The sequence below is a fragment of the Schistocerca nitens genome, chromosome 5 (assembly GCF_023898315.1).
Source record: "Schistocerca nitens isolate TAMUIC-IGC-003100 chromosome 5, iqSchNite1.1, whole genome shotgun sequence".
Lineage (NCBI taxonomy): Eukaryota > Metazoa > Arthropoda > Insecta > Orthoptera > Acrididae > Schistocerca > Schistocerca nitens.
In genome coordinates, this window is record NC_064618.1 from 295,510,549 (window position 1) to 295,529,153 (window position 18,605).

An 18,605-nucleotide genomic window follows, 5' to 3' on the forward strand; every position below is an offset into this window, starting at 1 on the left:
CCAGCATGTTCTCCAGACATGAACCCTATCGAAACCGCCTGGGATAGATTGAATAGGGCTGTTTATGGACGACGTGGCCCACCAACCACTCTGAAGGATCTACGCCGAATCTCTACATCTACATCTACATGGATGCTCTGAAAACCACATTTAAGTGCCTGGCAGAGGGTTCATCGAACCACCTTCACAATTCTCTGTTATTCCAATCTCGTATAGCGCGCAGAAAGAATTAACACCTTTATCTTTCCGTACGAGCTCTGATTTCCCTTATTTTATCGTGGTGATCGTTTCGCCCTGTGTAGGTCGGTGTCAACAAAATAAAAAGTTAAGCGCTGTCGGGCTTGGTTAGCACATGGATGGGTCACCGTCTAGGTCTGCCGAGTGCTGTTGGCAAGCACGATGCACTCAGTCCTTGTGAGGCCAATTGAGGAGCTACTTGACTGAGAAGTGGCGGCTCCGATCACAAAAACTGACAACGACCGGGAGAGTGGCGTGCTGACCACATGCCCCTCCACATGCGCGTCCGGTGATGGCTGCAGTCTGAGGCTGACACGACGGTCAGTCGGTAACGTTGGGCCTTCAATGCCTGTTCGGGCGGTTTTTTTTCCACAGTGGCCTATTTTCCGTACCTAAGTGGGTACTGCGGCAACTGCCATCCCAACAGGGTCCCATGTTTGTTGTTCTGATTCCTGGGCACGGTTTCTAGGAATCTTCACTCCCTAATATAGTATCTCAAAGAATGCCAAAGCCTGCAACAGACCGTTATTAATCGGTCGTTTGTATTACACCAAAGAGAACAAAGACGGTTTTAAATAATATAATCTAATTAACTGAAAAATTGTCAGAAAGGAATGGACTGGTGGATGATACCTTTGTACACTATTGGCCATTAAAATTGCTGCACCAAGAAAAAATGCAGATGATAAACGGGTATTCATTGGACAAATATATTGTACTAGAACTGACATGTGATTACATTTTCACGCAATTTGGGTACATAGATCCTGAGAAAACAGTACCCAGAACAACCACCTCGGGCCGTAATAACGGCTTTGATACGCCTGGGCATTGAGTCAAACAGAGCTTGGATGGCGTGTACAGGTACAGCTGCCCATGCAGCTTCAACACGATACCACAGTTCATTAAGAGTAGTGACTGGCGTATTGTGACGAGCAAGTTGCTCGGCCACCATTGACCAGACGTTTTCAATTGGTGAGAATGTAGAGAACGTGCTGGCCAGGGCAGCAGTCGAACATTTTCTGTATCCAGGGAGGCCCGTACAGGAGCTGCAACATGCGGTCGTGCATTATCCTGCAGAAATGTAGGGTTTCGCAGGGATCGAATGAAGGGTAGAGCCACGGGTCGCAACACGTCTGAAATGTAACGTCCACTGTTCAAAGTGCCGTCAATGCGAACAAGAGGTGACCGAGACGTGTAACGAATGGCACCCCATACCATCGCGCCGGATGATACGCCAGTATGACGATGACGAATACACGCTTCCAATGTGCGTTCACCGCGATGTCGCCAAACACGGATGCGACCATCATGATGCTGTAAACAGAACCTGGATTCATCCGAAAAAATGACGTTTTGCCATTCGTGCACCCAGGTTCGTCGTTGAGTACACCATCGCAGGCTCTCCCGTCCGTGATGCAGCGTCAAGTGTAACCGCAGCCATGGTCTCCGAGCTGATAGTCCATGCTGCTGCAAACGTCGTCGAACTGTTCGTGCAGATGGTTGTTGTCTTGCAAACGTCCCTATCCGTTTACTCAGGGATCGAGATGTGGCTGCACGATCCGTTACAGCCATGCGGATAAGATGCCTGTCATCTCGACTGCTAGTGATAAGAGGCCGTTGGGATCCAGCACGGCGTTCCGTATTATCCTACTAAACTCACCCATTCCATATTCTGCTAACAGTCATTGGATCTCGACCAACGCGAGCAGCAATGTCGCGATACGATAAATCGCAATCGCGATTGGCTACAATCCGACCTTTATCAAAGACGGAAACCTGATGGTACGCATTTCTCCTCCTTACACGAGGCATCACAACAACGTTTTACCAGGCAACGCCAGTCAACTGCTGTTTGTGTATGAGAAATGGGTTGGAAACTTTCCTCATGTCAGCACGTTGTAGGTGTCGCCACCGGCGCCAACTTTGTGTGAGTGCTCTGAAAAGCTAATCATTTGCATATCACAGCATCTTTTTCCTGTCGGTTAAATTTCGCGTCTGTAGCACGTCATGTTCGTGGTGTAGCAATTTTAATGGCCGCCAGTAGTGTATTTTAAAAGGGTTTAGAAGTCAGTGTTTCTGTTGTGTTATGCGTGTTTTTAGAAGCAACTAATCCTTATTGGATGCCTATCTTTCTGATTATACCCGTAGGTTTGAGGGACTTCGGCCGTTCATTACATAATAAAATGGATCACCTACAGCCGTCCTTACGATGTTCTTTATTATATGGCTACCAGCTTCTATGCTTCAGTGCACCTTCTTCAGGTCTTAGCTGACGCTAATGGGGTTAACTCCAACCGTATACACGATTCATCAGTGGCCAACAAAAAATGTTTCAAATGGCTCTGAGCACTATGCGACTTAACTTCTAAGGTCATCAGTCCCCTAGAACTTAGAACTACTTAAACCTAACTAACCTAAGGACACCACACACATCCATGCTTGAGGCAGGATTCGAACCTGCGAGTGTAGCGGTCGCGCGGTTCCAGACTGTAGCGCCTAGAACCGCTCGGCCACACCCGCCGGCTAGTGGCCAACATTTATGGTCTTCAACCATCATGGGTTGGTAGTTGATGGTCGGAGGTACAACATCGTTGTTACCGGTAGTCTGCGAAAACCAGATCATAGATGCTGGCCACTGATGAATCGTGTATACGGTTGGAGTAAATCCCCTCAGAGTCAAGTTAAGGCCTGAAGATGGTGCACTGAAGCACCGAAAGTGGTAGCCATATAATAAATAACATCTTAAGGACGGCTGTAGGCGTTACATTTTATGACAGAATTCTCATTGTGGTGCACACCTTGTACACTTTCCCCATGAAGTAGTGTGTCCACTTTTCCCTGTCTGACAACAAATCGGCATTAATGATGCACAAAAGAAACTAGCAAGCTGAAATAAATAACAAGTAACCACATTTGTAGGCCAAAATGTGTTGTTTAAATTTTGACATGGTAAAAGATTACTACACTCAATACAAGCGAAGGAACAAGAATAATAAAGCCTAAACGATTTCCCTTACATCAGACATTCAAAAATAAAAAAGTTTCTTTAAAAGTAATGGAGCAAAATTCTTCTGTTAATCTGACTGACAACTATTGAAATGTATCCTTCCCCAGACCTTGCCCTGGAAACTGCATTGTATTACAACAGCCTTAATTTGATTTCATATTACTGGTTTTAAACATGTAACACATCTGACGATGACTGTCCCTACAATGCGCGTTGACGAATCCATGTTTCCGTTTGACATTTACTGTGTACCACAGCAGGTGATCGGCGCTAGTTGCGCATGCTCGTGATTTGTCAGCACTGGAAGACAAACAGTAAAATATTTCGCCTCTCACTTCTATTTACCCCGCAATGGCTGCGCTCTGGCTACATACCACTCTGCCGCTGACGTCACCGGCAAACTTAACCTCACGGACGAATTCAGCAACGTCAATTAAAATTAAACACGTTCTAAAATAATACCGTTTTTGTAAGTATGTTTGTTTCTTACTGAGCAAGAAAAATGCGCGCTTAGAAGCTCTCGACGTTAGTTACCGTTTTCGGATTCTACTGACAGCTGCCAGTAGCATGTTATTATAAAATACGGATGAGAACCGCTGGCAGCATAACCAGCCGCAGTTTGACGACCGCTGACACATATTGTCCTAATTTCCTACAGCACAAGAAACTGCCCCCCAAGCACCTATCAAGGAGAAACATCGTCATTCATAATAGTCCATCGGCCATCATGGTCACGAATGGTTTTATAGTAAATTTTCAAAAGTAATCCTTTTAACTTATGTTAATCCAATTATTTGAATTGTTTTAATCGTCGTTGAGTACCGGTGTGGTGTATTTTTTTTAATTTAATTTTGTTGGACAGTATCAACAAAAGTGTTGTCAACCCATCCCTCCCCATGTGAGGAAAATGAAATGACCAATAAAGGGAAAGAAAAACAGTAGAACCCCAAACAATCCGGTTTCTGAACACTATTTGTTCCAGCTGCATCAGTCAACCTACTTGTTATTCAACTGCTTCGTTCACCATTTCCCTCTCTGTAACGCCATCTTATCTCCCGTTACTGCATTTCCTCTTTCTTCCTCCTCCATTTCCGTCTCTTACACTCTCTCACCCATTTCCTCGCACTTCCTGTTGTTCGTGCGCTGAGAAAAGCAGCAGTGTCACGCTGCTACTTCCGTGTTTTGCACCATTTTTTTTAACTACAATCACTTTGTGAATTCCCTTGACTTTTTACTCTGCTTTCACGCTCCCGTACATTCCATTTACGTAGCCAGCGTCGCCTTTCTCCGCTTTTGCCTGCTCCAGCAACTTCTTTCTACTCCCGGTACCGTCAACACTGCCATAATCGCATTGAAACGTTTACCTATTTCGAGTAACTGTTTGTATCGGTAGCTGTCAACTTCGTTCAATTAATTATGAAGTGAAATAAAATTTCATTCTTTTTTCACACGATAATTGTAAGATTTGTTATTGCTTTTTCTGGACGAAATTCGTTATTTCTCCCCGTGACAGATTTTTATTCCAAGTACGTCAGTTACATTGCAGCACTAAGAATTTCCTCTCTAGTTTCATTCCAGGCTAAAAACCTTCTTTTTAAAGTATGTACAATCATTTCGTTTTCAGTGTCTCGAAATTGCAATAAATTTTACTCCTTTCTTGGGTTTCCTCAGTACTGGTTTTAGTACCCTCCACCTTTTCTCTCTTCCTACTCTTCCGAATATTACCAACAAAAGTCGTGAGTATTCATTATACCCGGTGACTAAATTGATCCATTCTTGCCTTAAAAATTTGTCGAGGAGAGTTTTAACATATAGGGTTGGCCATAAATTAGTTGTCAAAAATTCGATTGGTGCAATAACACTAAACAAATGAAAATACAAATTTGTTATCAACACAGAAATACATGTGGAGTTCAGTGACTCTAAAATATGCTCAGAGTGGTTTCCATGTTTTTCTAAGCAAACATTACATCTTTTCAACACTTCAAGTCAACTCGATGTTTGTTGGATTTATTCTTAGAATTAAATGTGAACCAGATGTAAAAAGCTTTTTGTTATCATTCTTATCATAAGTTCTCCCAGTGTGGATATTATATGTTTGTATAACTCTGTTTCAGATTGTTTTCGGTTGAAATAGCAAAGACAGCAGATCATTATGAAGAGATGTAATGACGGAATCATTTTAATGTGTTTTGTACTTACTAAGTGCAAGAAATCATTGTGAATAATTCGGTAGTTCCTCTCTGATCAGTGAATCTCTCAGGCTTCAATCTCGTCAGATACAGGCTCCGCTAAACAACAATTTTGAAAGTTGGTGGTTGGCATAAACTGGCCCATGCATTTGTTAGTAACTTTTGCTGAGCATGCTACGGTGGTCACACTACGCACAATAGTGGTGCGTTATGAAGGCCACATTACCACCATTTTTAATGATGTTTTACTCTGCCTCTCTGAGGAGATAAGTGCTTTATTGTTGAAGAATTCAGTTCATGTCAATAACAATAAAATTGAACTGACCGCCACATTTACGAACTTAACGTTCAATCCAAGCTGTAATTAAATTTCTTTAGGAGACCAAAGCGTCAAGCCCCAAAATGGTGTGGGTAATTAGAGGAAAAGAGCGATGTAGTTCAAACTGGCTTCGTAGCCTCACCGGCACGTAGGCAGACCTTTTTTGCTCAGTGTGCTCGAGTGGCGCTCCTTCAGAATGGCCGCCCTAAGCGCAGGGAAATCGCCTCCGCCCCACGCCTGAAAAGCAGTAGGAGAGGTCAGCGCAGCCTCCCCGATAAGGCTGGCGGCAGGAGCTAATTTTTTACCGGTAGACACGTATCACCTACGAAATAAAACTAACAGTCACGCTGTACACCGCCCTCTCTCACGCTGTGTCGTCAATGCCGTACACTACTGTTATATCGCTAAGAAAAATAAAAAAATTAAATAACAAAAAGCTCGGAAATTTGCCGCTATCTTACATTTACATACTGTAAATGACGGATTTTGATGCGCTTCAAATATGTTGTAGAGGCACTTACCATGAGTACCTGGCAATCCGGTTTTTTTAGAGACTGGCTTTGGTTTTTGAGAAAATCGATTTTGAAGTTTATTGCGTGCTTTGTATACCCGTAACAGTACATATATTTCGAGCCAGTCATCGTAGCGCAGCGATAAAGGTTCACAGCTACTGCGCTGTAGATACCGCGTTCGAATCCTGCTCCTGTACTTTTTTTTTCAAAATCGATCGAATTTTTCAATTTTATTTCAAAGAATATCAACAAACAGAGTAAAGTGTGCGAAATTATAAAGATATATTCAGTTATTAATTTTTCCAATATTAATTCCGTTTGTGGTTCGCAGTTGGAGTTCCAAATGTTCGTCCTCATTGGCCGCAACTAGGAGCTGGGGTTCCCATTACGGCTGAGGGTATTCACGGGAGAGGGGACGACAATGGGCGGGGATAGATTTTTCAGGTAATACATGAAGCGACCGTTGTGCGAACACTTGGAACTCCAACTGCGGTGCACAAACGGAATGAATATTTGAAAAAATTTATAACTCAATATATCCTTATAATTTCGCAGCCCTTACACTGTTTGAAAAATGGTTCAAATGGCTCTGAGCATTATGGGACTTAACATCTGATGTCATCAGTCCCCTAGAGCTTAGAACTACTTAAATCTAACTAACCTAAGGACATCACACAGATCCATGCCCGAGGCAAGATTCGAACCTGCGACCGTAGCGATCGCGCGGTTCCAGACTGAAGTGCCTAGAACCGCTCGGCCACACGGACGGCACTGTTTGTTGATATTCTTTGAAATAAAACTGAAAAATTCGGTCGATTTTAAAAAAAGAAAATACGTACACGAGGAGGATTCGAAGACGGTACCTCCAGCGCGGTAGCTGTGAATCTTTACCGCTGCGCTACGCTGACTTGCTCGGAATGTATCTACTGTTACAGGTATACAAAGCGAGCAATGAACTTTTTTCACAAAAACCAAGGCCGTTGCTGAAAAACCGGATAGCCAAATACTCGGGGTAAGTGCCTCTACAACATATTTGAAACTCATCAAAATTCGTGATTTACAGTATGAAGGGTCCCCTTGTTGCTAGTAGTATGCATCGGCACCATTACCTTGGAGTAGGATGTGTTTAGAGTCATGTCGGTTGGAATCTGGTCGTGTTGTGAGAGGATGCACACAACTACGACAATCGCCGAAATTCTGCGAGCACGCAGTCTGATCTGCGACTTGACTGGACAGCTTCGCACGTATCGCCCTTTGGATTCAATCTCGTTTTCTCTCGTCGTCAAGAATGTTTCCCGTCTTCCTCCCACGGCTGTTTCCCATTCTTTTTACTATTTGGAACATCCTAAGTACTGGACGAACCTGTTGTTCATATTTGGTAATTGTCTCTCATAAATTCATATTCCCACGGAGAACTGCTGATACAACGGAAAATCCGGCATTGTGGATTTGTGCTGTCGCATTCTGTAAAGATTGTCTCGCATTTTATTGTGTTTATAGGTCATCTCTGTTACTTGTTTGTGGCATTCCCCCTACCTATTATTCTACATTATTTTCTGGTAGAAACAAGTGCTGTAAGTTCGACCTCCGTTGTTGTGGCGCTCAAGGAGACGAGGAAATCGTCATGTAGGGTACTACTTTTCTGGAGACAGAGGAAGAAGTTGTAGGTCTTATACTCTCCATAAATAGTACACCACCATTTAATCTGATTATGTCTTTGGCGCCAACCTACTGAGACTAACGACCCTATCCTGCACACCGACCCTACCCAGATATATGGTGTGTCATAAGTCACTTGTCACTAGCAATCCTTAAGCTTTGTTTTGACCACCGTAGTGGTAATCAGTTGTGAACTCGATCATGCGTAGTACCCATAACTTAGTTGACACTCTCAGTTTGAGATTATGGTCTTTGTTGTTATCTGAGAAACCATGAATAGAAGGTTAACTAAAGAATAGTGCGTTTTTATTTCGCAAACGTGCAGGGAACATGACCATAATTACAGTGATGTTTGTTATTTGTTGGTGGAGCGTTTTCTAAACGTCCAACCTCCATCTCGACAAGGTGTTCCCAAATTACATGTAGTGTTTGAAGAGACCGGGTCGGCAGCGGAGTTTCCTGATCGAGGTAGGTCAAAGTTTGTTCCTACAGAAAAAAATCTTAATGTTGTCGCGCAATGTTTTGTGCAATCACCGATTAGATCTCACAGAAAAGCGTCGGAAGAGTATGGAACAACAAAAACAAACCTGCGAAGGATTAAGGAACAGCTAAATTAGGCAAGAAGCCGTCCAAAGTTTTATAAAAGCATTTTTTGGAGCGACTAATCGACATCTGAGATAAATGCCAGAGCGAATTTTACGTATCCACATGTGATGACTGAATTAAACTCTCCTGAGGTTAGAGTATGGGCAGGTATTTAGAGTGTTGGGCTAATCGGACCTTATTCTTTTAACTGTGGTGTCAGTTCTGGAACTTACCTAGATATGCTTGCAGCAGTGTTGTTAGAAGTAAAAGTAGTACGCTTTTTGAACATCTGTAGCCGGTTAGGAAAAAGTTCATAAAACAACAAGATGGAGCACCCCGCCTTATGGAGTTGTGAGATACTTTCTAAATGAAAACTCTGATGAACAAATTCGCGGACGGGATACTACTGAATAGACTCCACGATCTCGAGATATCATACCTATGGATTTTTCAGTCTGGGATTTCCAAAAAAATGAAGTTAATTCTGTCAAGATTCGTGATGTCAACCATTTGAAGGCATGAATCCGATTTGAATTCTGAAACCTACAGTCAGGGAAGATTTGCGACAAGTTTTGTAAATCAGTGTTGAAAAGATGTAATGTTTGCTTAGAACAGCGTGGAAACCACTTTGAGCAGCTTTTGTATGTCCATTGAACTCCACTTGTATTCCTGTGTTGATAACAATTATGTATTTTAATTTGTTTAAAGTTAGTGTACTGACGCATTTGTGATACCTGACTTATGACCCACCCTGTACTTTTACTTTTCTTCAGCTTCTCATCTCTGGCATTAGTACTGCTTTCATTGCCTCGATTTTGCTACTCTTACAGACTTTCATAACTCTTTCAAATTTCTGGCTAACATCACTACAGATGACCCATTTCTTGACTGAAGGACAGCTGACCACGTCATAGCTAATGACAAATAAATCATGGATTAGGCCCATTTTGTATCAGAGCTTTAACTTCCGATGAGCAGTCAACTTGTTCAAAGTGTTTCGCAGTATGACGAATCGAGGATAACATTTTTACGTATGTCGCTTTCCATTCTCCAGCTAGGTAATATGGCTCACCATTTCTTTTCATCTCGTTCTGTTTTCCCATTCTTCCTTACCTACAACACGCAATGGTATCAGAAACCTGCTTAACATATTATAATCATTACATGGTCCTGTACTTTTTCCCTTCCACTACTTCCTTCAGTGCCAACTTACTATTATGGCGTTGCATAGAACATGTTTTAATAACATGTCTCTTCTTCGTGTTAAGGTTTCCATAGATCTCTTTTCTCATTTATACTCTCCAGCATGCCTCCATTTGCAAGTTTATCGGTCACTTCCGATTCTTAGCATTCACTTACAACATAACGCTTCTTCTACAGTTTAATACAGTCGACATATAATGTTGTGCTGCAGATATGCTGTTTCGGAAACTACTTGTTGAGTGTTGCGACAATATTTGGTATCAATAACCCATCTTTCGCCAACATCAGTCTGCTTCTCATATTTTTCTTGTTTCTGCCCTCCTATGAACTCTGTCACTTCTGCTGACACTGGACTCGCATTCGGGAGGACGACGGTTCAATCCCGCGTCCGGCCATCCTGATTTAGGTTTTCCGTGATTTCCCTAAATCGCTCCAGGCAAATGCCGGGATGGTTCCTCTGAAAGGGCACGGCCGACTTCCTTCCCTAATCCGATGAGACCGATGACCTCGCTGTTTGGTCTCTTCCCCCAAAAACCAACCAACCAACTTCTGCTGATGCTTCCACTGTCAGCTAAAGGTCTGCGTTGTCTGCGTGTCTCATCACTACTCTCTTCAAGTCTTGAATTTTGATTTCTGTTCTGAATCCAAGCTCCCTCATCACTTCTTATTCTACATACAGATTAAGCAAAATTGTCATCAAGATATAGTCTTTCCATACACTTTTTTTTAACATTAGCGTCTTTTCTTTGACTTTCTACTTTTATTATTCGCACATGGACGACGCCATCCAAGGACAGTCTGCAGTTATGTTTCAACAATGACATAATTAGCGATAGCTTTGTCTTCGCGTTCTTATTTGCCGACGACCAGGCAATAGTTTCAAATTCTGAAGAGACACTACAGCACACTCTGAGTTTGAAACAGATCTATTGGGTGTTTATTATTTGAATTTCTGGAATTTGTACGTAGTTTGAATGTCTCAAGCGCTAGGCGACAATTTTGAAATTTACTGATTATTCGCGCGCAGTCTTTGATCAGGGTAGCTGCGTCGCTGGAAGATTTGCTTGTTTTGTCATCGCTGCTTGGCAGACAGAAGCACGGGGTGCTGTCGTTAGAGTACTGAAACAAACGCCGAGCAGAGGACTCGTAGCAATGTAGGCGTAAAGTTAAGTGCATCTGTGTTTAGGTGAAATGATTTGTGTTTGAATATTTTGAAACAGAGGAGAAAAAAATCGATTAGTTCAAATGGTTTAAATGATTCTGAGCACTATGGGACTTAACATCTGAGGTCTTTAGTCCCCTAGAACTTAGAACTACTTAAACCTAACTAACCTAAGGACACCACACACATCCATGCCCGAGGCAGGATTCGAACCTGCGACCGTAGCGGTCGCGCGGTTCCAGACTGAAGCGCCTAGAACCACTCGGCCACACCGGGCAGCAAATCGATTAGTGATTTAGAATGAAATGAGATTAGAAAAACGTTTGAAGAGGAATCAAGGTAATATTTTTTATTTAGTTGCATTACAGTTGCGCGTAGTTTGGAACCATTCTTGAATGAGACATCCATATCAGTGAACTTTACATCTTTCATTAAAGATTGACTAATTTTCACAGTACAGTATTTTTCATATTTGTTAATTATTTGTCTAACATTTATGAGAGTAAGAGTTGGATATCATTGATGCTCCTTGTCAATGTTAATGAGTGTTGTAACATGAATTTGAAACAATTAATAATATATCAGATAATTTAAACACAGTTTGTTGAAGAACTATTTCACCTGAGAGCATTGTCCACATCCTCGATACAAGCCGATCTTATTTAAAGAGAGTCTCACTCAGTGATGTGTATAAAATAGTTTACTTGTTGTCCACAGCATTGCACTAAACTCTCAGCAACTCCAGCTAGAAACTTGTAAGTGGCGAACAGAAAGCAGTAAGCACCGCGTTCACACGCAATTACGTTACGAGGCAAGATATTTTCATGTCAGGATCAGTGTACTACAAAAATTATCAACAAACAGGGACAATTTCATGAACGGCATTGTTAGGCACTCATTAACGACGTGCAGGGATAACTTCGTTTAATTAAAGAGTTTAATAGTAAAGTTCAGGATTTAATCAGTTTGCACATTTTTAGAAAGATTATAAAACAGGGTCAAATTCATGTGATTCTCGCAGGCAAATATACAGGGTGATTCACGAAGATATGCAAATGTTTTAATATGTTATTGTACAAGTAAAACTAAAGAAAAACGTTCATATAAACATAGGTCCGCAAATGTTCAGTTATGGAGCCATCGCAGAACTGTGTGAGGTTAAAGTAAAGAATGATTTCCATTTATTTTGTTGTTACTGGTCTGGTTCAAATGTGTCTGAAATCTTATGGGACTTAACTGCTAAGGTCATCAGTCCCTAAGCTTATACACTACTTTATCTAAATTATCCTAAGGACAAACACACACACCCATGCCCAAGGGAGGACTCGAACCTCTGCTGGAACCAGCCGCACAGTCCATGACTGCAGCGTATTGGTCTGGTGAATCTAATAAAACATGTCCCACACGTATATCTGCAGTAGTTTTCCAGAACATCCAGAGAAGCAGAGATTATTATACAAGTAAATTTGTTTACTTTCTATTAAGAATGTAGAAACGTTTATTTCATTCTAGAATCAAATTTTCACTCTACAGCGGAGTGTGCGCTGATATGAAGTTTATTTCATTGTTGGCACCCGTAATGAGTTGTGTCAGTCGTTTCCTAACCTTGCAATGAGTTAGTTTTCTGTACTGTTCAGTGAAAGAACATAATAAGTGAAACCACATAGTAACTGTTGTAGTTTGTAGATTATTTATGAAATAGGGATGCCTTTCAAATTTACGACAGAGGAATACGCCGAATGGTGTTCATTTGTGGCAAATGTGATGGTAATGCTACGGCTGCAGCTAACGAATATTGCCTACGTTATCCAACTCGGAGGATTCCGAATCCACAAAGCATTAGTGGAGTATTTCGAATGTTACGGGCGATCGGTTCTCTACCTACCTACCTACCTAATCAGTACCAGTGCTAGATACGTGAAGACGATGATGAGGTATTATGGATGCTGTTCAACGTAGCCCGGATACCAGTATACGACGTATCTCTCAACGATTAAGCATTTCACAATATAAGGTATGGCGTGTACTGAAGTACAATAATCTGTATCCTTACCATAAACAAAAAGTGCATCATTTACATCCGGGAGATCCTGTCCTTCGTTTCGAGTTGTGCAACTGGTTAAATACTAATCCGCACTTACACAAATACATTTTATTTGCTGATGAGGCACAGTTTACTCGAAATAGTATAAACAAGTTACATCACGAGCACGTATCGTCTGAAGCAAACCCACGTGCAACAGTGCACATTTCGTTCTAGAAGAAATGTCTTGATTGCTCGAATATGTTCCACTAGCTACGCGATTGGAAATGTATTTTCAACATGACGACGCGCCTCCACATTTCACGTACGCCGTTACTACACATTTAAATAAACATTTTCCCCAGGAGTGAATTTGTCGTGGTCTATGGCCACCCAGATCGCCCGATTTAACACCAATGGATTTTAGTGTATGGGGATGGATGAAAGACGTAGTTTATGAGGACACAGCCAATACACGTGAGGCATTACTTGCTCACATTATGAATGCAACTGACGAAATTAAGAGCAACGTTATGAAACTGAAACGAGTAACAAAATCTGTTCATACAGGTGCAGCTAAATGCATTGAACTCGGTGGACACATTTCTGAACATTTATTGGGAATGTATTGTGAAACTGTATGCACACTGTACAACTTCCTTAACACTCAGCTTTGTTTTTCCGGTTTAACATGAATTCATGTGTGCTATGGTATTAATAAAAGCAGATTATCTGACACATTCATACAATTTCAGTTAACGACATTACCATCATTTTTCCAAAATTAAATTCTCTACAATTTCTGTTGACAACTTTGTGCAATTGTCTTGAATTTAAAAAACAAATTGGGCCAAGTAGTTAATAAATTAAAAATTTTAGGAAATTACTTCTTTTCTTCTCCGGAGTTTCTGGAGAACTAATGCAGATACACGTCTGGGAATGTTTTTATTAGATTCACCAGATCAATAACAACAAAATAAATAGAAATCGTCCTTTACTTTAACCTCGCACAATTTTGCGATGGCTTCATTTTAGCGAAGTTGCTTAATTTCAAGCAAAATCTTTTATTAGCCGTAACTCCGTAACTAAACATTTGCGGACCTATGTTTATATGAACTTTTTTCTTTAGTTTTATTTGTAGAATAACATATTAAAATTTTTGCATTTCTTCGTGAATCACCCTGTATTTGGTTTCTCTCGCAGAAATGCACAAAGTTAGTAACAGCAAACCAACCAAGCTAGTTCAAAATATCAAATGAAAATCAATTTTTAAAAGAAACTTCCAAGCTGAGTAAAACAGGGGAACAGTACACCTTTTTACAGAATCCATGGCATTTTGTGGTCCATTTCAAGTCCGCTGCAAGGCAGTTATTAATAACAAATTCCTTAAACGGGTCACCCAATTTACTTACTTTGGTTAAACACTCACACCTTTCGAAGCACTTATTATTGAAAAGAATATTGAATAATGTGACAGAACGTGTGGTAAAATAAGTAGATCGATAAGAAACAATGTAAGGAATGAAAAAATACTGAAGTTCAGCAACTCTATAGCGGTACGAGCAGGCTTACACGGCCCGAAGCCAGCCAGGACAAAAGTAGAGGTCGAGCCTCCAAAATTAGGTTTCTTCGATCAGTTGTGGGAGTGACAAAAAAAGGACGGGAAAAGAAATGAAGACATATGGCAAGCACTCAGCATTAACAACACAAATATCTAAATTTTAAAATATCGCCAGCATTCCAATATTGCAGATCTCAAATAAAATGGATGAGCGATGAACGTTTGCCAGAACAGTTTACAGATATTAGCCCTACAGGGTTCTGTGTAGTGGGCAGACGAAAGAGAAGATGGAAAAATAAGTTCGAAGTTCACAACAGATCGAAGGGCCAAATGCATGAAGATGATTACGATTATTATTATTCCAACTTGATTTTTTTTATATACAAGGTGAGTCAGGAGGAAAGGTACATGCTTTAAGGGGTGGTAGTATTAGTGATTCTGAACAAAAACTTCATGTGGACGTATGCCCTATTCCGAATGGTTTCCGAGATAGAATACTTTTAATATCACTTTTGTACGTTTTTCTTGAATAACTCCAAAATCGCACCCTCCAGCGAAAACATGTTGCAGTACAAAATGAAACTATATTAAATTTCTTACAAAACAGATCCTATTCATTTTTTTCTCTAGAACTAATGGTTTGTGCGAAGAGAGCGCGAGATTGTTGAAAAACTCGCTCGATGCGGATACGCTTTACGTAGTTTTTGTAGGCCAATTTGAGGTAATTTCCCGACTTGATAGACCACAAGTGTCCCGTAACAAACTGTTCGTCTCAACTTGCTACCCCAATATACTACCCAGCGTTTCCAACAAAGAAAAATTTATTCCACTGAACTGAAGTTAAAAGTCCGCTAAAGTATGCTAAGTGCTTATTATTGTTATTTACCCTCCTAAAAACGAAATTTCCATGCGCTGATAACTTACAAACAAATTTTTTGTCATCGTCATGGCACATGATTATTACTACTACTACTACTACTACTACTGCTGCTAAAAGAAAGTTTACTAAGTTCAGATTCCACTCACCACATTAATGTAGTTCAAGCCACAGTATTTCATTTTCCTCCTCATCCTGCTGTAGGTTGTTTCCTGTGTCCACTCCTGAAGTACTGGGATCGAATGAAGGTATCCCTGGGGCATGTGCTCTCATGGTGCCGATTTCTTGGAGAACATTCTTCAGCAGCTCGTAATTGTGACAGAACTTACCAACAAGATTAAGACCAACTCTTACTTTAATTATGGCGTTAACCATAATAGTAGTTAGTCTGTTCCGGAGAGACGTTTTTATAAAAATTTAGTTGGCTTAAGTCCCTTTCCACCTCTGCATTGGACCACGCTAAAACCAAAAGAATAATAGCCAAATCTGAGAGTTCTTGGAAAGGCTTTAAGCCACTGGCATCTCTGTATGAACTAATTTCATTACAGGACGCTGCAGTATTGTTGATTTGTTTCCATTGGACAGTAGTGAGCTTGGACCACTGAAAATCAATTTTTGTTGCTGTACTGTCTGACAAGTCTATTTCCTTAGACAGAGATACCATCTGTTCTTTTATCACTCTCAAGTATTCTCTTGGAGCAATTAAGGATACTTTTTGCAACACTTTTACATTTTGGGGCAAGCGAGGGAAACAAGAAAATGTTCACATCTTTTCCTTATTGCATTCTCAACCTCAGATGAAATTCTGTTGGAAGTATTCATATCATGCAGTAAGACTTCCGACTTCACGACCTAAGTATATTCTTGGCGACTTACATTTGTGAACATCTACTGTTAAAAGATCGCCTCTATACCCTGGTATAACAATTCTCCTTACGAGCACACTGGTTAGTAAAACAACATCGTTTAGGAGCCGTGATTGATCTGCAGAGTTTGACTGAAATTCCTTATTTACATTTCTCCAAATAAGGTTTCAGAAAAGTAAGATAAATTTTGTTTACGTCATCAGTATACATATTATGGAGGACTTGGGTAGTATAGCATTTCTCATGAAACACTGCTATCTCAAAGTGGGTTTTTAGTTCGAACCACTGAGATAAAGCACGAGAAACAGCCCCTAAAATAGACATCCAACGTGTACTGCACTTCTGAACTATTTTCAATGGATTAGCTCCGTCATTTATTGCACTGAATAACTTTCTATAAGCAATTTGACGAGATGAAGACTTGGAAAAACAAGAATACGTTTCTGACAACAAAAGTTCCAAATTCCGGGCCAAAGTTTCAGCTGTGGCAGAAGATACCGCCAGCTGCACGGAATGGCAGGCACGATTAATTAAGACAATATGAGGGACTTCTCTTTTCAAATTCTGATACACACCATTACACATGTCTACCATAACTGCTGCATTGTCAGTACTCAAACCGCGTATTAAATAAATGTTCAAGCCACACTCATTATGCATTGGTTACTGCATTGGTTACTGCCACCCCTGTGAAGAAAAGGGTACCACAGCTTTTACATGCTTTTTGCTTTTTTAATTATTCAATAAATCCGACAGACGCGAATTTAAATTTCACTGGCAAAATCGACATCGCACAATAGATGAATAGGCGGGGATCTCAAAAAGCCAGTCTTTCAATTGTTTGTTGCTAAGTCACCTTTTTCTAAACTTTTGGGTGTATTTTTTGTCCTTTTGCTTCGACATTTTGATGAGACAACTACTAAAAAAGTAAAGAAAATCACTGATTACAACGCGATTAACTGCACCATAAACATTAGCAATTTAACACCATCCGCTGTACCGACTTCGGTCCACGGTAACTTGTAACTGCAATACTAACAGCAAAGAACTAAGACTGGAAACGATTGTGCTGTTGTATTGAAGCAGGGGAAACACTATATCGAAATCTGATTATTAAGAGTTAGCTGGAGCCATATTGTTGCCAGTTTAGGATTTGTCACTCTAAATACAGGGTGTACATGAAGTCCGGGAACAGTTTCAATTATTTATTGCACAAGAACTAAGCATTGAACAGACGACATACATATTGCATTTTGAAGACAAACGCTGAAAGTTTTTTTGATAAACATTCAATATGCGAACCATGAGTGACCCGGCAGACGTCAATACGGTAATAGAATTCTTGCCATACCCGTCCCAGCATGGCATCGTCGACTGTGGCAGTCGCTTCCCGTATTCTCTCTCCGAGCTCTGCTATATAGAGGCGGTACATAGACCAGATCTTTAATGTGTCCCCACAGAAAAAAAGTCACACGGAGTGAGATATGGTGATCTGGGAGGCCATTTCATGAAACAGCTGTCCCCTTTTGTAGCACGGCCGATCCACCGATGGGTGTTCAGGTACACACGAACTTCACGATGAAAATGGGGTGGAGCCCCATCCTGCTGAAAGATGAATGGAGAGTCCGAGTGTATTTGAGGCATCAGCCATTGCTGAAACATGTCCACGTGGGAAAATATCCAGTGACAGTGCTCTCGGCGTAGAAGAATGGCCCGTATAGTTTTCGACGTGACGAGGCACAAAAAACATTTACCTTTGGGGAATCAAGCTCAAATTCAATGCATTCGTGTGGATGCTTTGTACCCCAGATTCGACAATTATGTCTGTTCACTTTCCCATTAGTGTGAAAAGTGGCTTCATCGCTAAAAATTAAGCGATCAACAATGCCATCCCCCAATTATTGTAACTGCGAACAAAACTCAAAACGCTTGTCTTTGTTGTCATCATGAGCTTCTGCACTAGCTCCAATTTGAATGGTTTCATGGACAGCTTCTGTCGCAGGACTTTCCACACTGTCATTGGGGCCATTTCGAGTTCACAGGAAGCACGATGCACCGATTTCTTTGACTCCTTATGAATGTCTCTCATACGCGCTCCACATTCACTTCACTCACACTGGGACGTCCGCTTCTCTTTGCCGGGCACAAGCAACCCGTCCTAACGAATTTGTTGTGCCAGTGGTAAATGGCCTACCTTGCTGGTGGCTTCTTACCGTACTTGGTTCTAAACATCCGTTGAACAGCTGTAGCACAGTTGTTTTTGCCGAACTCTAATACACAGAAAGCTCGCTGCTCACCTGAACTAGCCATGCTCTCGACTACAGCTGACTATCGGCAAATTACCGAACTACACTGTGGCGGTATACATGAAAAAAAAAAAAAAAAAAAACTTTCAGGGC